The 16,208-nt window shown below is 41.2% G+C and overlaps 1 protein-coding gene and 1 long non-coding RNA gene across 2 annotated transcripts in view; both read left to right on the top strand.

Moving 5' to 3' along the window:
* Positions 1-16,208, top strand: part of PTPRG (protein tyrosine phosphatase receptor type G) — a 654,052-nt gene that overhangs the window by 233,641 nt on the left and 404,203 nt on the right.
* Positions 11,128-15,369, top strand: LOC116657104. The gene is made up of 3 exons (XR_004312079.1): positions 11,128-11,672; positions 12,897-12,931; positions 13,984-15,369. It is a non-coding gene; the product is annotated as an uncharacterized LOC116657104 (long non-coding RNA).

Raw genomic sequence — 16,208 nt, 5'->3', positions numbered from 1 at the left:
CACTGAGAGATGGTGATTATTTGAGAGAGCAGCTTGTGGCTACCAGGTTTAAACTTTATGGAAAGAATTTTAGACTGCAGATGCAGACAAAAAACCTAACAGTGAGGACAATTAAACTGTGGGGTGGCATCTTGAGGCAGACTGTGGAGCCTATTGCTTTAGTCAGTCAGAGGCGAATGCCTCCACTGGAAAGTTGTCTATTGATCTTATTATCTGGGGACTTGAAATGATGTTTCAATTTTCCCCTTGAAAAGCCATGATGTCGTTTCTTTAAATCATATACTTCATCCTTAAACTCCCATGCAAAACCATTACTTGAGCTAAACCTTTCTCGCCAGAAGTATCTTCAAGGAACACTCTGGGCATGAGGCTGTGTGTTGTAGAGATTAGAAAAGAGTGTTTTGATTCTCTACGTTAAGTGGCATAGGCTCTTTGCAAGCTGAACCCCTTTGGAAGCTGTGAAAGACTCCACATCATATAATGTAGCATTTTCCATTATTTTTATTGGTACATAAGCATATGTATGAGTAAGTCATACGAAATTATATGGCAGAGTGCTTCAGGGAGAGGGTTTTGGAATCCTGGCAGATGTGAGTTGAGTACCATTCATTTGGTCTGGAACCTGAAGCAAATCGCTTAACCTTTGAAAGCCTCAGTTTGAGGTTAATGTCAACACTGAAGGATGTCCGTATAGAGCAGTCCCTTCAGTGTCTAACATCTGATAAAAGCTGTAAAATTTTGAATTGCTGTATTTTATTTATACATGTACTGTTTAAGAGATAATTATTGTTACATTGTTACGACCACAGCTACAAAAGCAAGTAATTAATCCTCATAATAGCAATTAATATCTGAGTGATGAATTATCTTCCCATAAGAGGCAGCTAGAAATGTAATCATCCATGTGACTGTCTCATGTCCCAGGACAGTTTCAGAAGTTAAATTGCAGTGGAAGCAGCTGCTGGATCAGCACAAGGAATAGGCTCTGGAGTAAGAAAACGCCACATGCTGAGTCAAGTCCTGATTTACAGGCTCTTTGACCTTGAACAAAGTACATGTCCTTACCCTCTCTGAACTTAGGCTTCCTCCTTGTGTAACTGGTGGTAATGGTACTTGTGTGTGGAGCTTCACACAGTGCCCAGGATACAGTAAACCCTTGGGAAATGAGTACAGTGAAGGAGAGAAAGTACTTGAGGGCTGTGCTGTGCAATACAGCTAGCTCCATGTGGCCACTTAAATTCAAACCAGTTAGAATGAAATAAAATACAAAATAAGATCCTCAGTCTTTTGATTTGAACTGTATTCTCACCTAATGCTGTGTTGGGGTCCTAACCCCCAACCACTCAGAATGTAATCTTATTTGGAAGTAGTCTTTGCACGTGTAATTGGTTAAGATGTTGCACTGGAGTAGGATGAGTCCCTAATCCAGTGTGACTAACTTCCTTACAAAAAGGGGAAATTTGGACACAGATACACACACAGGGAGGGTGCCATGTGAACATGAAGAGGTGAGGGTGCTGCTTCCACTAGCCAAGACATGCCAGAGATTGCCTACAAACCACCAGACCCTAGGAGAAAGGCATGGGATGATTCTCCTTACAGCCCTCAGAGGAAATCAACCCTGCTCAAGTCTTGATTTTGGACTTCTAGCTTCCAGAATCATGAAGCAGTAAACTTCAGGTTTTTAAGCCACTACTTTGTGATACTTTGTTACGCAGCCCTAGCCAAGGAATACATTCGGTGTGACTAGCCATGTCTGAGATTAGCCATGTGTGGCTAGTGCCAACTGTATTGGATGGTGAAGATACTGACATCTGCTCTCATTTAAGAAAGCCCTGTTGGGCAGTACTCTTCAGGGGATTCCAGGCTGCCTGTAGTTTAAGCTTAAAAAAAAGAAACAATACAAAAGGTTGAACGAGTTATATGAAGTATGTTCTTTGTCCTGAAATCCAGGGCAAAACACATAAGCGATTTAAAAGTTAAAAAAGAAAAAGAGCACTGCCTTAAATCCGTGCTGATCAGACCGCCAAGTATTGAAGGGGACTTCCTGTTCTGGAGGAGATGGAGAAAGCGGCCAAGACCGCCTTGTCTTCTGTGCAGGATGAATTTCTGATTCTGTTTCCCTGGTTAAACTCTTACATAATTACATTCTATATATAGAGCTTCCCTTTGTATCCAGCTTTGCTTTTCCCCCTTGTTTTCTTCTTCAGACTATATAGAAGTGTTCGGGAGACTCTTGGCCCTTGTCTCCATCCCCCACCCCATGAGCTGCAAATAGACAGATGAGGGTTCATTGCTGTAGTTTTGTAACTGCTTCACCATGTGGAAGGGTCACAGAGCTGTTCCTCGTTCCTCGTTGGCTGGAGAACGGCTTCCTGACAACCTGTCTTGGGCACGGGGCTGGCAGCAAAAAAACCTCCCAGGCCTGGAGCAGAGGTGAAAACTTCCCCTTGGGTCTGCCCCTCCTCTGGGAGGGAAGCTGAATTTGCTGATGGTGGTTGTGACCTCTGATGGCGTGAAGTCACCATCCTTTCTGCAGTCTATGCCGTCTTTTCAAGAGATTATACCTTGAATGCTGGGAGGGCTCTTTAAGGTCCTTGGTCAAGAGAAAACAGTTTTTGTGCCCGACCTCCCAGCTGCTCCTTTGGGCCCTGGAATGCCGCTGTTGGCAGACTTGGCCTCCAGAGAATTAAAGGGAAGATGCTGAGGAATGTTTGCATTTTTTACCTTTTCAAGTTAAGGATGTTCTTTTGAACGTGGAGTTATACATTAGAGTGTCTTGAGTATACCTTTTATAGCAACTTATATCTTGAAAAAATTATTTTATCTTTTCATATTAGAATTGTTACTTCAGACTATTTTGACTCATTGTTTTGTTAAGTTGGAGTCATTGCTATAATGAATATTGAACAGAAGGACTATCCTTTCTTTAAACAGCTCAGTGTACTGTTTCTTGAGTTGTTTTATACTCTGATACCCTGTGAAAATAAAATACTCTTTTTCTGTGTCTATTTGTGTGTATGTATGTTATATATAATCATTGTGTCCTGCCGTGTGCCAGGCATCCTGCTCAGCTCAAGGCATTCATTTTAACCCCTCATCATTCATCGTTTAAAGAGGCAGGTGTAACGCTAATGACCATTTTGTAACAGAGACGAGGAAAGTGAGGTTTTGGGAAGTGTCCGGACAGATCAACTTGCTGGCCGTCAGCATGAAGCTTACCCAACATCACAGCGCAGGCCTCCTCCCAGGGAGCTTGTGAAACAGCAGTTTCATTAAACATTGTTAGAACCAAAATTACGTTTGCTCTTGCAGTCTTTGGAGTATGTGGGGCCTTTTGCAGTTGGGACAAGCCCATTTCCTTTCTCAGTGGGAAACCCTCCAAGTATCCCTCTTGAAACAAAACGCCAAGGACTATTTTTGCAGACTTCTGTGGAGTCGTTTTTGGACAACACCCTGGAACAGGAAACCACAGCTTCTCCTAAATTTGTACAGGATGGAAATAGATAACATTCTTTAGAAAACCACTGGCACAATTAGTGCTTTCAAGTCAGCATAGTGGTGGCTGGTTTGATTTACACGTTTCTTACCTGAATAAAGCATTGGAACCTGAGGCATGGGGAATTCGCGAATCCTTTCACAGGGCTTTATTTTATACATTGGAAACGCAGTGGAAAGATATGGATAGTTGAGGAAAAAGAGCTCTATCCGGTTTAAACGGTTTGAAAGCTTTCTCTGGGGAATAGAGACTCTAGCATAAGTGATGAGAATGCGATGTACTGAGGCTACCTGAAGCCCAGGGGCTTCTTACTGTTATTGAAGAGAATGGATGAACTTGATGAAATAGGAGACCATGATGTGTGAGGGAAGTTTACAGAGCAGTCAAAAAGCAGCTGTATTTAGACATTGTTTTTCTTTTGTTGTTGTTACTGTGCAGTGGTCAAAACTCTTCACAGACCATGGGCCAGGTGGACCCACGGCAGATCCAGAGGGATGGGGGCGCTTAACTAGCTAATTCCAGTTTTTGTGCCTGGAGTCATCTTTCCATGACAGTTCAAACTCCTTTTATTCTTTGGGTCTGTTGCTGCAAAGTTCCGATAGCTGAATTGAACTTTTCTAGGCTTACTATATTTTTATGATTAATTTTCAATTATTGTAAGCAGTACCTGGTTATATTCTGCTGGTAAAAAATGGGAATGGTTTCTACAAACCTCATCCCTCAGTTTGTTCCCTAATCCTGGGCCCCCACCCTTTTTTTTCCTTCCTCTCAAATAAAAGCTATCAGCAGTTTTGTGAATACGACTACTTTACTTTTATTGTGGTATATGAGTATCTTCATATCCCTTTAGGAAGTAATTTCCTTGCTCTTTTATCTTTAAATATAGAAGGTGTAGTATGTATGATTCTGTGTGTGTGCATACGTGTGTATAAATACTATGCTTTTAAAGATGAACTGTTTGCCCTATTTGTGCTGGTCACATGTTGTCCACATTAGTTCGTATGTATTTGCTTCATGTTTTAAAGTGCTGCCCAGATATTTTCTTACTGTGGCTATTCCCTGGTTGTTTATTTGCTTCTCTGTTACTAGATGTTTAGATTGTTTCCATTTAATTGTAATTAAGAAAGATACTTGACTGAACATCTGTCTACTGGCTTCCTTGCACACATGTGCTATTGTTTATGGGAGGCACATTTAAAATTTTAGTAGACACTGCAAAGATGACAGCACCATCTTTTAAGCAAATTTTCAGTGCTCTTTTTGCAAAGCAAAGCGTGCCTTTGTATGAAGTAGGGTGAATGTAAAGGTAGGTCTCAGTTTTGCTTCCCTGGGATGTGTTTGATAAAGGAAGCTCCTGTGGGTACCTGCTACTAGGTTTCTAACAGCTGACTGCATCTTTGATCTCAGGGCCATGCTAGGTGGGCTTCTCAGAGTGCTAACAGTACCTGTCTCTTCTGCTTGCTCACTGATAGCGGAGTGCTCTGACTGGTGCACGTCTGCTAAATGGCGACACCACTGAGTCCAAAAGTAATATAAAATTATATTGTATCAGTCAATGTTGGCAAACAACAGTAGTCTACTCTGGCTATACTTTAAAGAAAGATGGACTTTGTTGCAGAGAGATGGGCGGGGTGGGGTGGGGTGAAAATTCTAGGAAAGCTAAAAGCTCAAAAAGAATTCAATTCTAGGATGAATCTGCTCCAAACGTCTTTGCACCGTCTGTGTCCGAAAGTCTCTTGATTGCCTGAGAGGCCTAGTGGAAGAGAAGGTGTATACCTTGCTTGAATGGCCCCTCAAGACCAAGTTGGGAAAACAGAGTAACACAAAAGGAGATTCAGCTGTTCGGAGAGAAGGCAGTGGAACATAGATGGTTGGTGACCAGAAAACACACAGTACCTGTTGCCCCTGAATAAATTGACTGGTATATTTCATAACTTACTTTATCAATACCTAGCATCTTCAAAATTTGGTTTTCACATCTAATACTTGTTTACTCGTATGGTGGGGGAGCTCGTTTGAATTAAGTATCTATTTTCATAGAATTGGACTATGGTGAAGTACATATAAAACACATTTGAATTTTTAAATGTCTGAAAATTGGCATTAGGAAGCCTGGAATTTAATTAGACTCTTCTTGATAGGTTTGTGGTTCCTTATTTATAATGACAGAAAAAGTATTCTGATTGAAGTTCTGGTATGGCTAGCATACTCAGTTTTGTTTTTTTTCTCTTCTGCCTTTGATGGCACAATTTTAAAATTAAAAATTAGAAGGTGTGGTTTAAACACAGTCATTTTAAATTGGTGCACGTCTGCTAATGGTACATAATTTTTTCATGTTTTATGATTGTGCTTGTCTAGATTGGCTGACACTCAGAAATTGTGATGTAATAAATGTTAGTGGTTTCAAACCACTAAATTTTGGGATAATCTGTTATGCAATACTTAATAACAAATATAGTATCGATACAATTGAGGCTGTATTTTTGGTTGATGGGAACAGATTGCTGATGATTTCGGGACTCAATTTTAGAGTTTAACATCTGTGTTAGAGCCTTCTCTCTAAGATATTTAAAGACAATACTAGATATTACTTTCCTCTCTCTGCCGCCACCCTTCTGGAAATGTAATCTTTGAAAAGGAAGCATTTTTGCATGTTGTTCACCGTGCTTTTCCAAGAGTTCCAGCTTCCTCTTTTTATGGTCAGTTCTAAAATTGTCATGAGGATTCTGTTGACTTTTCTTGAGTCTGTCGTGGTGGTTTATCTTTCATGTTGCTGCACAGTGATTGTAAGATGGGCCCAGTACCTGGGATAACTGTTTAAAAACCAGATCTGATGCTGAGATGCACGTCTCTGTTTAGACACATCCACTTACACAATTCTGATTTTTCTTTCCTAAACAGTTTTTAAGAAACATAGTCTCATACTGTCAGCCTCTAGCTTCAGTGATGTTGTAATTGGGATGAGTTCTTAGGAGATGAACCAAATGAGCACTGATGCCAAGTCCCAGGAGGTGTGGTGATGACCTTCAGTTCATCTTCGTGACCTTCAGGCATCCTAAGACTTCTCATAGAAGTCGCATACTGTCCCCTCTGCCATAGTCTGCTGATCACACAAACCAGAAAAGGCTAAAAAAGGCTGTGAATACCAGGGAGTGGGGATCACTGGGAACCATTTTAAGGCTGGCACACACTTTCTCTCAAATTTCAATTTTCTCATATTTCTGCTTTAACTTTTTCTCCTTAGAACATAGCACTATTTAAGTTATTTTATCCACTTGTCTTACTCAATATCTGTTCCGCACAGCAGAGAGGAGGCTGTACAAGGACACCGACTTCCGTATGTTTTGTTCACTAGTCTGTCCCTTGTAAGATCAGGCTGGAAAGGCTTTGTGGCTCCTGCCTTGGTCTCACTTGGTGTTCCCTATGGAGCAAGCTGGCCCCTGTATCAGGGGCCACTGGAGAAGAGGTGAGAGTTCCACCAACACCCAGCACCCCTTTGCCAGCCATGTAAGGAACCACTTTGGGGTTGGATCCTGTAGTCCAGGTTAGGCCGCAGGTGAATGCAGGCCCAGCTGACATCGTGACTGCATCCTCATTAGAAACCCCGAGCCAGAACCAGCCAGCTCAGCCCTTGCTAGATGCTGACCTATAGATAGTAAATGCTTACTGATGTTTTAAGCTAGTGAGTTGGTGAGGGGGTGGCTTTTGTTACACAGCAGTTGATAACTAATGTAGGATATCAGGAATGCCCTTCTATAAAAATGCTTTGGGAGTTTGGTGCAGCATTAAGGAAAACGGTATGGAATTCCTTAAAAAACTAAAAATAGAATTACCATGTGACCCAGCAATCCCATTCCTGGGCATATATCTGGAAGAAACTGTAATTTGAAAAGATACATGCATCCCAATGTTCATAGGAGTACTACTTAAAATATCCAGTGCATGGAAACAACCTAAATGTCCATTGACAAATGACTGGGTAGAAAAGTTGTGGTATGTATTTACATCGGAATACTACTCAGCCATAAAAAATAAAAAATGCAATTTGCAGCAACATGGATGGACCTGGAGATTGTCATATTAAGTGGTTTACTTATTTTAGTGGAGATACTGAGGGTTGAACCCAGGACTTCATGCATCCTAAGCATGTTCTCTGTCGGTAGAGCCATACCCTCCCCCTGTCATACTAAGTGAAATAAGCCAGAAAGAGGAAGAAAAAATGCCATAAGATATCACTTACGTATAGAGTATTTTTTTAAATAATGACATGAATGAACTTATTTACAAAACAGAGACAGACTCACAGACATAGAGGACAAACTTAAGATTACCAGAGGGGAAAGGGGGTGGGAGGTGATAAATTGGGAGTGCGATATGTGCAGATACTAACTACTAAATATAAAATAGATAATCAACAAGATCCTCCTGTCTAGCACAGGGAACTATATTCAGTACCTTGTAGTAACCTATAACGAGAAAGAATATGCAAAGGAATACATGTCTGTACGTGTATGATTGGAACATCATGCTGGACACGAGAAGCTGACACAACGTTGTAAACTGACTAGAAGGCTTTGGGAAAGTAACTGTGCTCTTATTCCTTTTCTCCATCAAGCTGGTGCATTCTGGGGCGAGCTCTGTTTCCTCTCTGGGTTCCAGGAATGGGTATGTGACCCAGGCCTGGGCATTCAGGGTCTTCGGATTACTGTGACTAGATCACAGAGGTGGACACATGCCCAGCCAGGCCCATCTAAGGAGACTCAGTTCTGTACTGTGCTTTAAACTGCTGTGACCCATAGCCCTTTCTATGCTGAGGTTTCTGTGCTTAATAGGAACATAATCAGAGCTACTAGTGGGTCCTCGAGAGAGGAAGGCCTTCTGGGGAGGAAAGCCAGCAGTCGAAAACTGAAGAGAGCATGAGTGTGTTGTGATGGGGGCCTCTGAGCGCTGTCAGCGGAGCTATACACACATTCCCAAGGTGTACCCCCAACATTTCAGTTACGGGAGCCAGGAAGCCCCCTGCCCCTTTGTTTTGTTTTCCTTAAGCCCCTCCAAGGTGGGTTGTTTCATTTTGGTGGTCTCGTCTATAAAATGGTCTGGCTTCACCTACTTCAGTCTGTTGTGAGGACTTAATGAGGGGCGTCTATAAAGACATCCCTCTGTCCTCTCTGTATGTTTTTCCCCTTGCCTCGACCCTTTGCTCCATTTCTAGACACTGAGATTTTTTTTTTCTCTTAAGGTCTGTGCCTTCTGAATATGTGTGTGTATGTGTGTGTGTTTCTTAGCTTGCTCTATTAGGAAGACTATACTACTGTCCTTTTTTTTAAATATATATATGTATATTTATATGTGTCTATATATGTATCAGCAGTTTGAAGGCTTATCAGGAGCCACTAGAACAGGCCTTGCACTGTTGTAGTGGGAAGACACTGGTAAGACGTAAACAGGTCTTTTCCTGTAACATGCGCATTTTGAGTTGGCAGTACTTACCTGAGGCTTAAACCGGCCGTCATGTAAGAGCATCACTCTTTGGAGAACCACGTACCCTGAAGCCTATGAGGTGGGTGTATAGTGAAAGAGAATGCTGACCAAGCAGTGGAGACGGATATGTTAAATTTCTGGTTTCCAAAAATAGCTGTAAGTATATCTGCCTTTAGGCGTATTGCACACTTTTGAAATTAAGATTCAAAATCCCAGTTGTTAATCTTCTCCCCCACCTCCCGTTTGCTGACGGAATCAGATATTTGCATTTATTTTTCTAGCAAAGCTGGAGAGCTGCTGGTTTATAAAGGTGTGAAATCTTTTTAGAGATGACCGTGATTTTGTTTTCTCTTGCTTTCATTGCATGGGAAGGAGAGCGCAGTTGCTGTAGGGTCCTCATGTTTGATAACAAGGGTTTCCTTGTGTGTTTTTGCCCAGACCCATGTTTAGGGCCCTAAACAAGACTGCTAAGCTCTCTGCTCCTGCATTAAGCCATGAGCACCTAGAGGGAGGGTAGGATATAAAGCTTTCACCACCGGACAGCTGGACTCTTTTTGTAATTCATCTCTTCTCCCCCACTTTTTAATTTATTTGTTTGTTGTTTTACTGTAGGACTTCCCCCCAAGCGGTTCTCTGAGAACCACAGATTTTGTGATCATCTTGCTGCAACTTCCATGTTCAGCCTTTTGTAATTAATCCCCTCTCTGCTTTCATGGCGTTGATGGAGATGGTCTCGGATCCTCCTAAAACAACAGGACTCTTGTCCAGGCCTGCTGGTTTGCAGAGTATGTTCTAGAATTCTCTGGCTACTTGGGAGTCTTATAAGAATTTTACTTTCTATATTTTGGTTTTCCTTTTAAAACTTCCAAACTCAGTTTGAAATAGCTTTTTAAAAGTTATGTTAAAATAGACCCTGTAGTTCTGTAATGTTTTACTCAGGGATATAAAATAATATGATGAGGTAGACCTTTTTAAAGTAAAGCACGCACATAATTATTATAATTTCCTTTATTTCTCCTGTTCTTGGTTTTAACAATGCTTCAGGTCTCACGAGAGGAAGCTTGCTGAGGCTGAGAGCCTCAGCCTGTGTGAACACAGCCTGGCTGGGGGTTCTGAAGGACCTTGGGAGGGGCTGACAGGCATTAAACCAAGGAAGTTTAGGGAGAGACACTGGTTGGACATTAGAGTGTTGTGCAACCTGGGGTTGGGTTTCTCTTGAGTTAGGGAGAAGCAAATGTCTACGTATCCCTCTGGGCTTGCCTCAGTTCCTGCTTCTGCCAACCCCTGGAAGAGCTCTCAGAGCTCCTTTCCTCCCCGCCCTTTGCTGTTTCCTCTGTTGCTTCACCATCTGCTGGTGGGGGTGTTAGTGATGGTAGTAATCGCTCTACTTACATAGAACACTGAGATAATTTTTTTTAATTGTAAAATACATGTAACATACAAGTGACCATCTTAACCATTTGAAATTGTCCCATTCAGCAGCACTTAGTACGCTGGCAGTGGGATGCAGTCAGCACCATTACCTAGTTCCAGAACTTTTTCATCGCCCCAGAAGGAAACTCCGTTCCCATTAAGCAGTCACTCTCCGTGTCACGCTCCCCTCCAGCTCCTGGCAACCTCTAATTTCCTTTTTAAGACCAGGAGTTGTTGAAAGTATTCTAAAATGCTAAAGATTTATCTTTTTAAGCTGTAGCATAAGAACTAGCCAAAAGAACAAGGCATGCTGAAATGAAGTCCGCAGACTAACCCACAGTTTCATTCTTTCTCCCTCTCCTGTTTTACCACCCCAGCCTGGATGCTAAACATTTTGGGATGTATCCTTCACCCTTCTTTCTTATTACCTGCACACGTATGTATTCACATATCTTTGATTCATTTTGTTATTGCTTATAAATACGGGATTACAGTATACATATCCGTCTGCAACTAGCTTTTTTAAAAAAATATATACTTTATGAACATCTCTCCAGATCAGTGCAAACAGCTTTAACTCATTTCCTTTGCAGGTCTGTAATAATTTTGTAGCGTGGATAGTCCATAAATTACTCAGTCATGCTGCTCTTGGTGGCTCTGTCAAGATCTAGCAGTTAATCTAGAGATAGTCTCATGAGGAGGGCTGATCAGGTAGGACAGCCCTTTGAGGACACTGAACCTCAGAGGTTAAATCGTTCCTGTTACGTCACAGATGCGTTACTGTCCTATGACATGTTTACTCAAATCAAGGTCTTAATCTAATTCCAATGTATTTTCTCTACTATTGCGGCTTTATTTATCCTTAATTTTGAAAGATAAATGCCCTTCTTTTGTTGGCCATTTCTTTTTCTGGCCAGTTTTCATTCTGCTCTCACAGTCCTGTGTGTGTCTAATCTTTCTTCCTCGCTCTCTCCCCATAGCCTCAATCATTTAGTATTGAGCAGTTCTGCTATTGAAGTACAGATACCTCATTACTCCAGAAATGCTCTGTTGTAACATCTTGTTTAGAGTTAGAATTAAAAGACCCTTTAAAGATCCCTTAATATATGATACATAACTGAAGGAAAGGGACCCAGAGTGCTTAAGTGACTTTCTTAAGTTCATACAGCTCTCCCGTGGCCAAGGCAAGGCTTGAACCCACTCCTCCTAAAATCCGGTCACATTATGGATGCCAGATAGATACCATCTCCCATGCCAGTTCCATGCAGTGGAGCACCAGGTGAGAAGGATGCTGAGATTTTGATTGATTGTGATGCCTGCCATGAATGGAAGAGGGGAGATGACAAAGTGTGGTGTGTGCTGCCTGTGCCCCAGCGTACCACACTGACAGTGATGATTCTTGAGTATGGCTGGAGAATTACTATACTCTAAGGGTTGCAAGAGTCAGCTTGGGGGACCGATCACAAAGGCAGATTGAGGTTTTATGTGTTGCAAGGCTTTCAGACTTGTTGGCCAATATTTGTTTTAATTATTTTTTAAGTGGTTGAATTATAAGTTGCTCATGGGATCTGTTACTGGTATCCTTATCCTAATCTTGAGAAGACTGGTACAGTTCCTAATATTTTAGCCACTTTTAATTAGTATATTGCTGTTGGGTGTTGGTATTGTGCCATTGGCTTCTTTATTTATTAATTTTTTTTTTCTGCAATCAGAGATGGCTTTCTCCTGCCTTTGGAAGAAATGACACTGGTTTTAGTTAAACCTGGCTGCCTCAGCTGCAGCCCTCTGGACATTAGGACGGGATAATTCTTCCTTGTGAGGGGGTATCCCGTGCACTGCTGGCCTCTACCCACTAAAAGCCGTTACCCCCACACCTCCGTTTTGACAACTGAATTTCTTCAGACATTGACAGATACCTCAGGGGCAAAAATCACCCTGTAGGATATTCACTGGGTTAAACTGATGCTTGCTCTAAATGGGTTGTAATGCATTTTTTAAAAGGTTATTTTCTCTGTAGCCCATTTGTATTTCAGGTGTTGGAAGTGACAGGGAAGCATGAAGCAAAGTAAACACTCATTAACTTGAAAAAGACAGTAGGATGCTTGGCTTCCCTGTAGTACTGAATAGGAAAACCACAAATGCAGCTCCTTTTGCAACAATAGGTGGCACACTACTACCAGAAGCCGCTGCAGGAGGCGGGCGCAGAAGGGCTTTAGGAGGGAATGTATTTCAGTCCATTTTTATTAGCAATATTACCAACTCCTTTTATCTTATTTCTTATAAAAGGTTATTCTCCCTGAACAGTGCTTCTCCAGCCAGTTTTATTCTTAAAAACGAGCACAAATTTGCCGCTAAGTGGGACAAAACCAACCTATAATAATGCAGTATTTATAATAAAAAAAAAAGATTTTATCATCGTGGGAATAAACCAGATTAACTTTGATGTGTCAGTTATTTTCCCAGTGCAGTACAGAAAAAGACTTTTTTTTTTACCCTTTCCTAGGTTGTTCGGTGTTCCATGTGTAATTTTTGGAACAGGTAAGTGAATGTTTACTCACTATTAGTACTTCAGTTAAGAAGCTCACTGTTATTCTATGTGGGTTCTGTTGAGAACACGTCATGAGATGCCAGTGGGGGGAGTTGAGCCCGTGGCAGGCCCAGTGCCTAGTTTACGAGTAAGATTTCCTCGACTTTTAATTATTTGCCTTCCTGTGTAATCAGAGAATACTATAGATTGAATTTTAAAGATTATAACCATGGTGCCTATATCTTGCATGATACACTAGTCTATTACAAGCTCCTTTTATTAAACTGTCCACAAGTAGTTTTAAGAATAAAGACTCCTTTTCTTTTCTTGTTGTAGTATACATCACTTCCAGTGTTTTATGTGTGCATGTTGTGATGAAAATGTTAGAAGGTAGAGCCAAAAAACTTTCTGATGAATATTTAGGTTTTTATGGTTGTATCTATATAACTTGCTTATATATGGTTGTTTTTTAAAAAACTTGGAGTGGACTAAAGGTTTAGTAGAGATTCTCAAAAAGAATGATAGTCTTCTTTTTCACAGTAATTCTATTTAAAATTCATTTTAAAATTCTTATTTTTATTGATATGCCAATTTACAATGTTAGTTTCATGTATACAGCAAAGCGATTCAATTATACATACATACATATGTATTTTTTCAGATTCTAATCCATTATAGCTCATCACAAAAAATTGAATATAGATCCCTAACGTTAATGTTTTAAAATACTTAAAGATGCCTGGATTCTTCATTCTCAGAGTACTTTTGATCATTTATTGTATACCTACTATGTGCTGGGCATTAACACCTTAGGGACATTGTCTCACTGTAATTTGGATAATATTTTTGTGTACGAATGAGGAAGTTGAGTCCCAAGGAGGATTATTAAGTAGCTCATGTCACAGTGTTACTAAACCACAGAGCTAAGATTCAAATCCAGGTCTGATTTTAACTTACCCTTTATCTAAAATCATGGGATTTCACAGCAGGGGAAAACCAGAGTCATCATGAAATGCAGTCTTACTTCTTCCCTTACTGGTCCCCCTTTTTCTCCTTCTTTTAGGTGTGGAAAAATTTGTTCAAACAAAAGTATATGGGGGCCGTGTACACAACTGATAAAAGGAGAGCTGCTTTCTTGAGGCTGTGGCAGGCGGTCCGTAGTGATGACTGCTGGGCCCTGAGGAGTTTGGTTTGTCAACCACTGACCTGGTCAAGACCTTTCAAAATAAGCAAGAAAACTTAAAAATGGAAAGGCTGGTGAATGACAGGCATACTGAATAGTTGAAAGAACTAATGGCTTGAACTTAGCAAGAGCTCTCCTCGTCTTTTGTCCTCAGTTTTGATCCATAGAACACATAATTTGTTAACTAGCGTTTTCTTTTAAAGTTTAATAAACTCTGGAAAAACACTGAAGGATTTCAGTTTGTGCATCAGTCCATAAAGTCATGCACGATTGCTTTTTCATGTTACCAAAGATGTTGAGATACAGAGGAGGAAGCATTTTATGTACATTTCAGGATGAAAAGTTCTGCCTCAAGGTATGATGTTAAGTTGAAGTCGTTGACTATTTGTGGTGGACTGAGAAGGAAATCCTTTCCCTAAATGTTAAGGTGGCCCTCAATCATTATATTTTATCTTGTTGACAGTTGGTTTTGTCCTTTTCAGCTGTCATAGACTCTTAGATGATTCCTTCCCTGCCATTAGGGGCAGGAAATGACTTTTTCCCCTAGGACATAGAAGTGTAGCTGATTTTATAAAATGAAGATTTTTGAGATAACTGATGTTTCACTTGGAGTTGTACACTTTTCCTAGTTTCTTCCATTGGTAACATTTTGCAGAAGTAGACTATATCACAACCAGGATGTTGACACTGATAGAATCCACCTGTCACACTCAGATTTCCCTGGTTTTCTTGTACCCATTTGCATGTGTGTGCACGTGCGTGCATCCACATTAACACATGTGCGTATCAAGTTCCATATAATTTTATCACCTGTGTAGGTTCATGTATCCAGCACCACAGTCAGTAGTCTCCCCCCCCCAAGGATCCCTCATGTTGCCCTTTTATAACCACACCCACCCTCCTCCCAGCCTCCCACCCGTCCCTGGCAACCACTGATCTAGCTTCCATTTCTAAAATTTTGTCATTTCAAAATGTTTGATGAATGGAACCCTACAATAACCTTTTGGAATTGGCTTTTTCCACTCAGTCTGCTTTTCTAGTGAATCATCCAAATTGTTGAATATATCAATAAGTGGTTTCCTTTTATTACCAATTAAAAAAAATATGGACTGTTATTTTCAGATGGTCGTTTAGGAAACCAGGTTTTATAATGATAGTTTCAGTGACATAAGATGTCAAAGACAGGTTATTTGCTGTAGTGGTCATTCTCCAGAGTTTCCACCAAGTAGCTTTCTTTTCAGTCAAAAAAAAAAAAAAAAAAAAAAAGGCACAGACATCACTCCTTGTAGCTTTTGTCAAACTGGCAGCCTGAAAACAAAACCCCATAAAGACCCAGATCAGAGATAACCCGTGTAGGAAGAAGCCCTGAGGGCAGAAGATGCTGGCTTCCTTTTGCTGTTCGTGGAGTCCTGTCCTTTGTCTTCAGAGCTTGGAGAAATGCTCCATGTAAAAGACATCGATGCAGGGGCCACCAAAGAGGCTTGTCTTTGTTGTTGTTTATGCGGAAAGTATTGTTTTCTGCTATTGGCAAAGTAATTTTCAGCTCTGGGTGAGCCCCGATCAGTGGTGGTGGTTTTCACAAGCCTTACAGGAAGGCCCAGAGTGGTGCTAATTAGAGGCGGCAGAGGGAAGACGTGTGCTGGCAGACTCATCAGCTTGGAGTTCCTTCTGGGGGCTGGGGCCCTCCTCGGCGGTCTTCGCTGCAGTAGGGCAGTCAGTGCGCGCCGATGCCGGTGGGTTTCTCCACGCTGTCTAAATTTCTGCCCTGTACCCCGGTGGTTGGTGCGCACTGCTGGTTTAGACATGCATTACGAGTTGTGAAATTAGATTAAAAGAATCCTACAGGGGCAGGATTAAGTTCCGATATAAGCAGAGGCTGAAGGGGTAAAGGTTCTTATCCTTTGAAGTTGTATCATCATGGAATAAATGTATCGGGACTTTTTTTTTATTGTCACCTAGAATAATGGTCTCCTTTGACCTTGGCCAAGGAACCCTAGTTAGTATTGGAAGGTTATTGGTGATGTGGGTGTTTCCCAGACTTAAGAGAGCGGCAGAATACAGTTACCTTTTACTCATCTGGACTTCGTTTTCTAGGCCTGCTCATA

The sequence above is a fragment of the Camelus ferus genome, chromosome 17 (assembly GCF_009834535.1).
Source record: "Camelus ferus isolate YT-003-E chromosome 17, BCGSAC_Cfer_1.0, whole genome shotgun sequence".
Taxonomy (NCBI): domain Eukaryota; kingdom Metazoa; phylum Chordata; class Mammalia; order Artiodactyla; family Camelidae; genus Camelus; species Camelus ferus.
The sequence above is the reverse complement of the archived record's forward strand: the minus strand, read 5'-3'. Positions and strand labels throughout refer to the sequence as shown.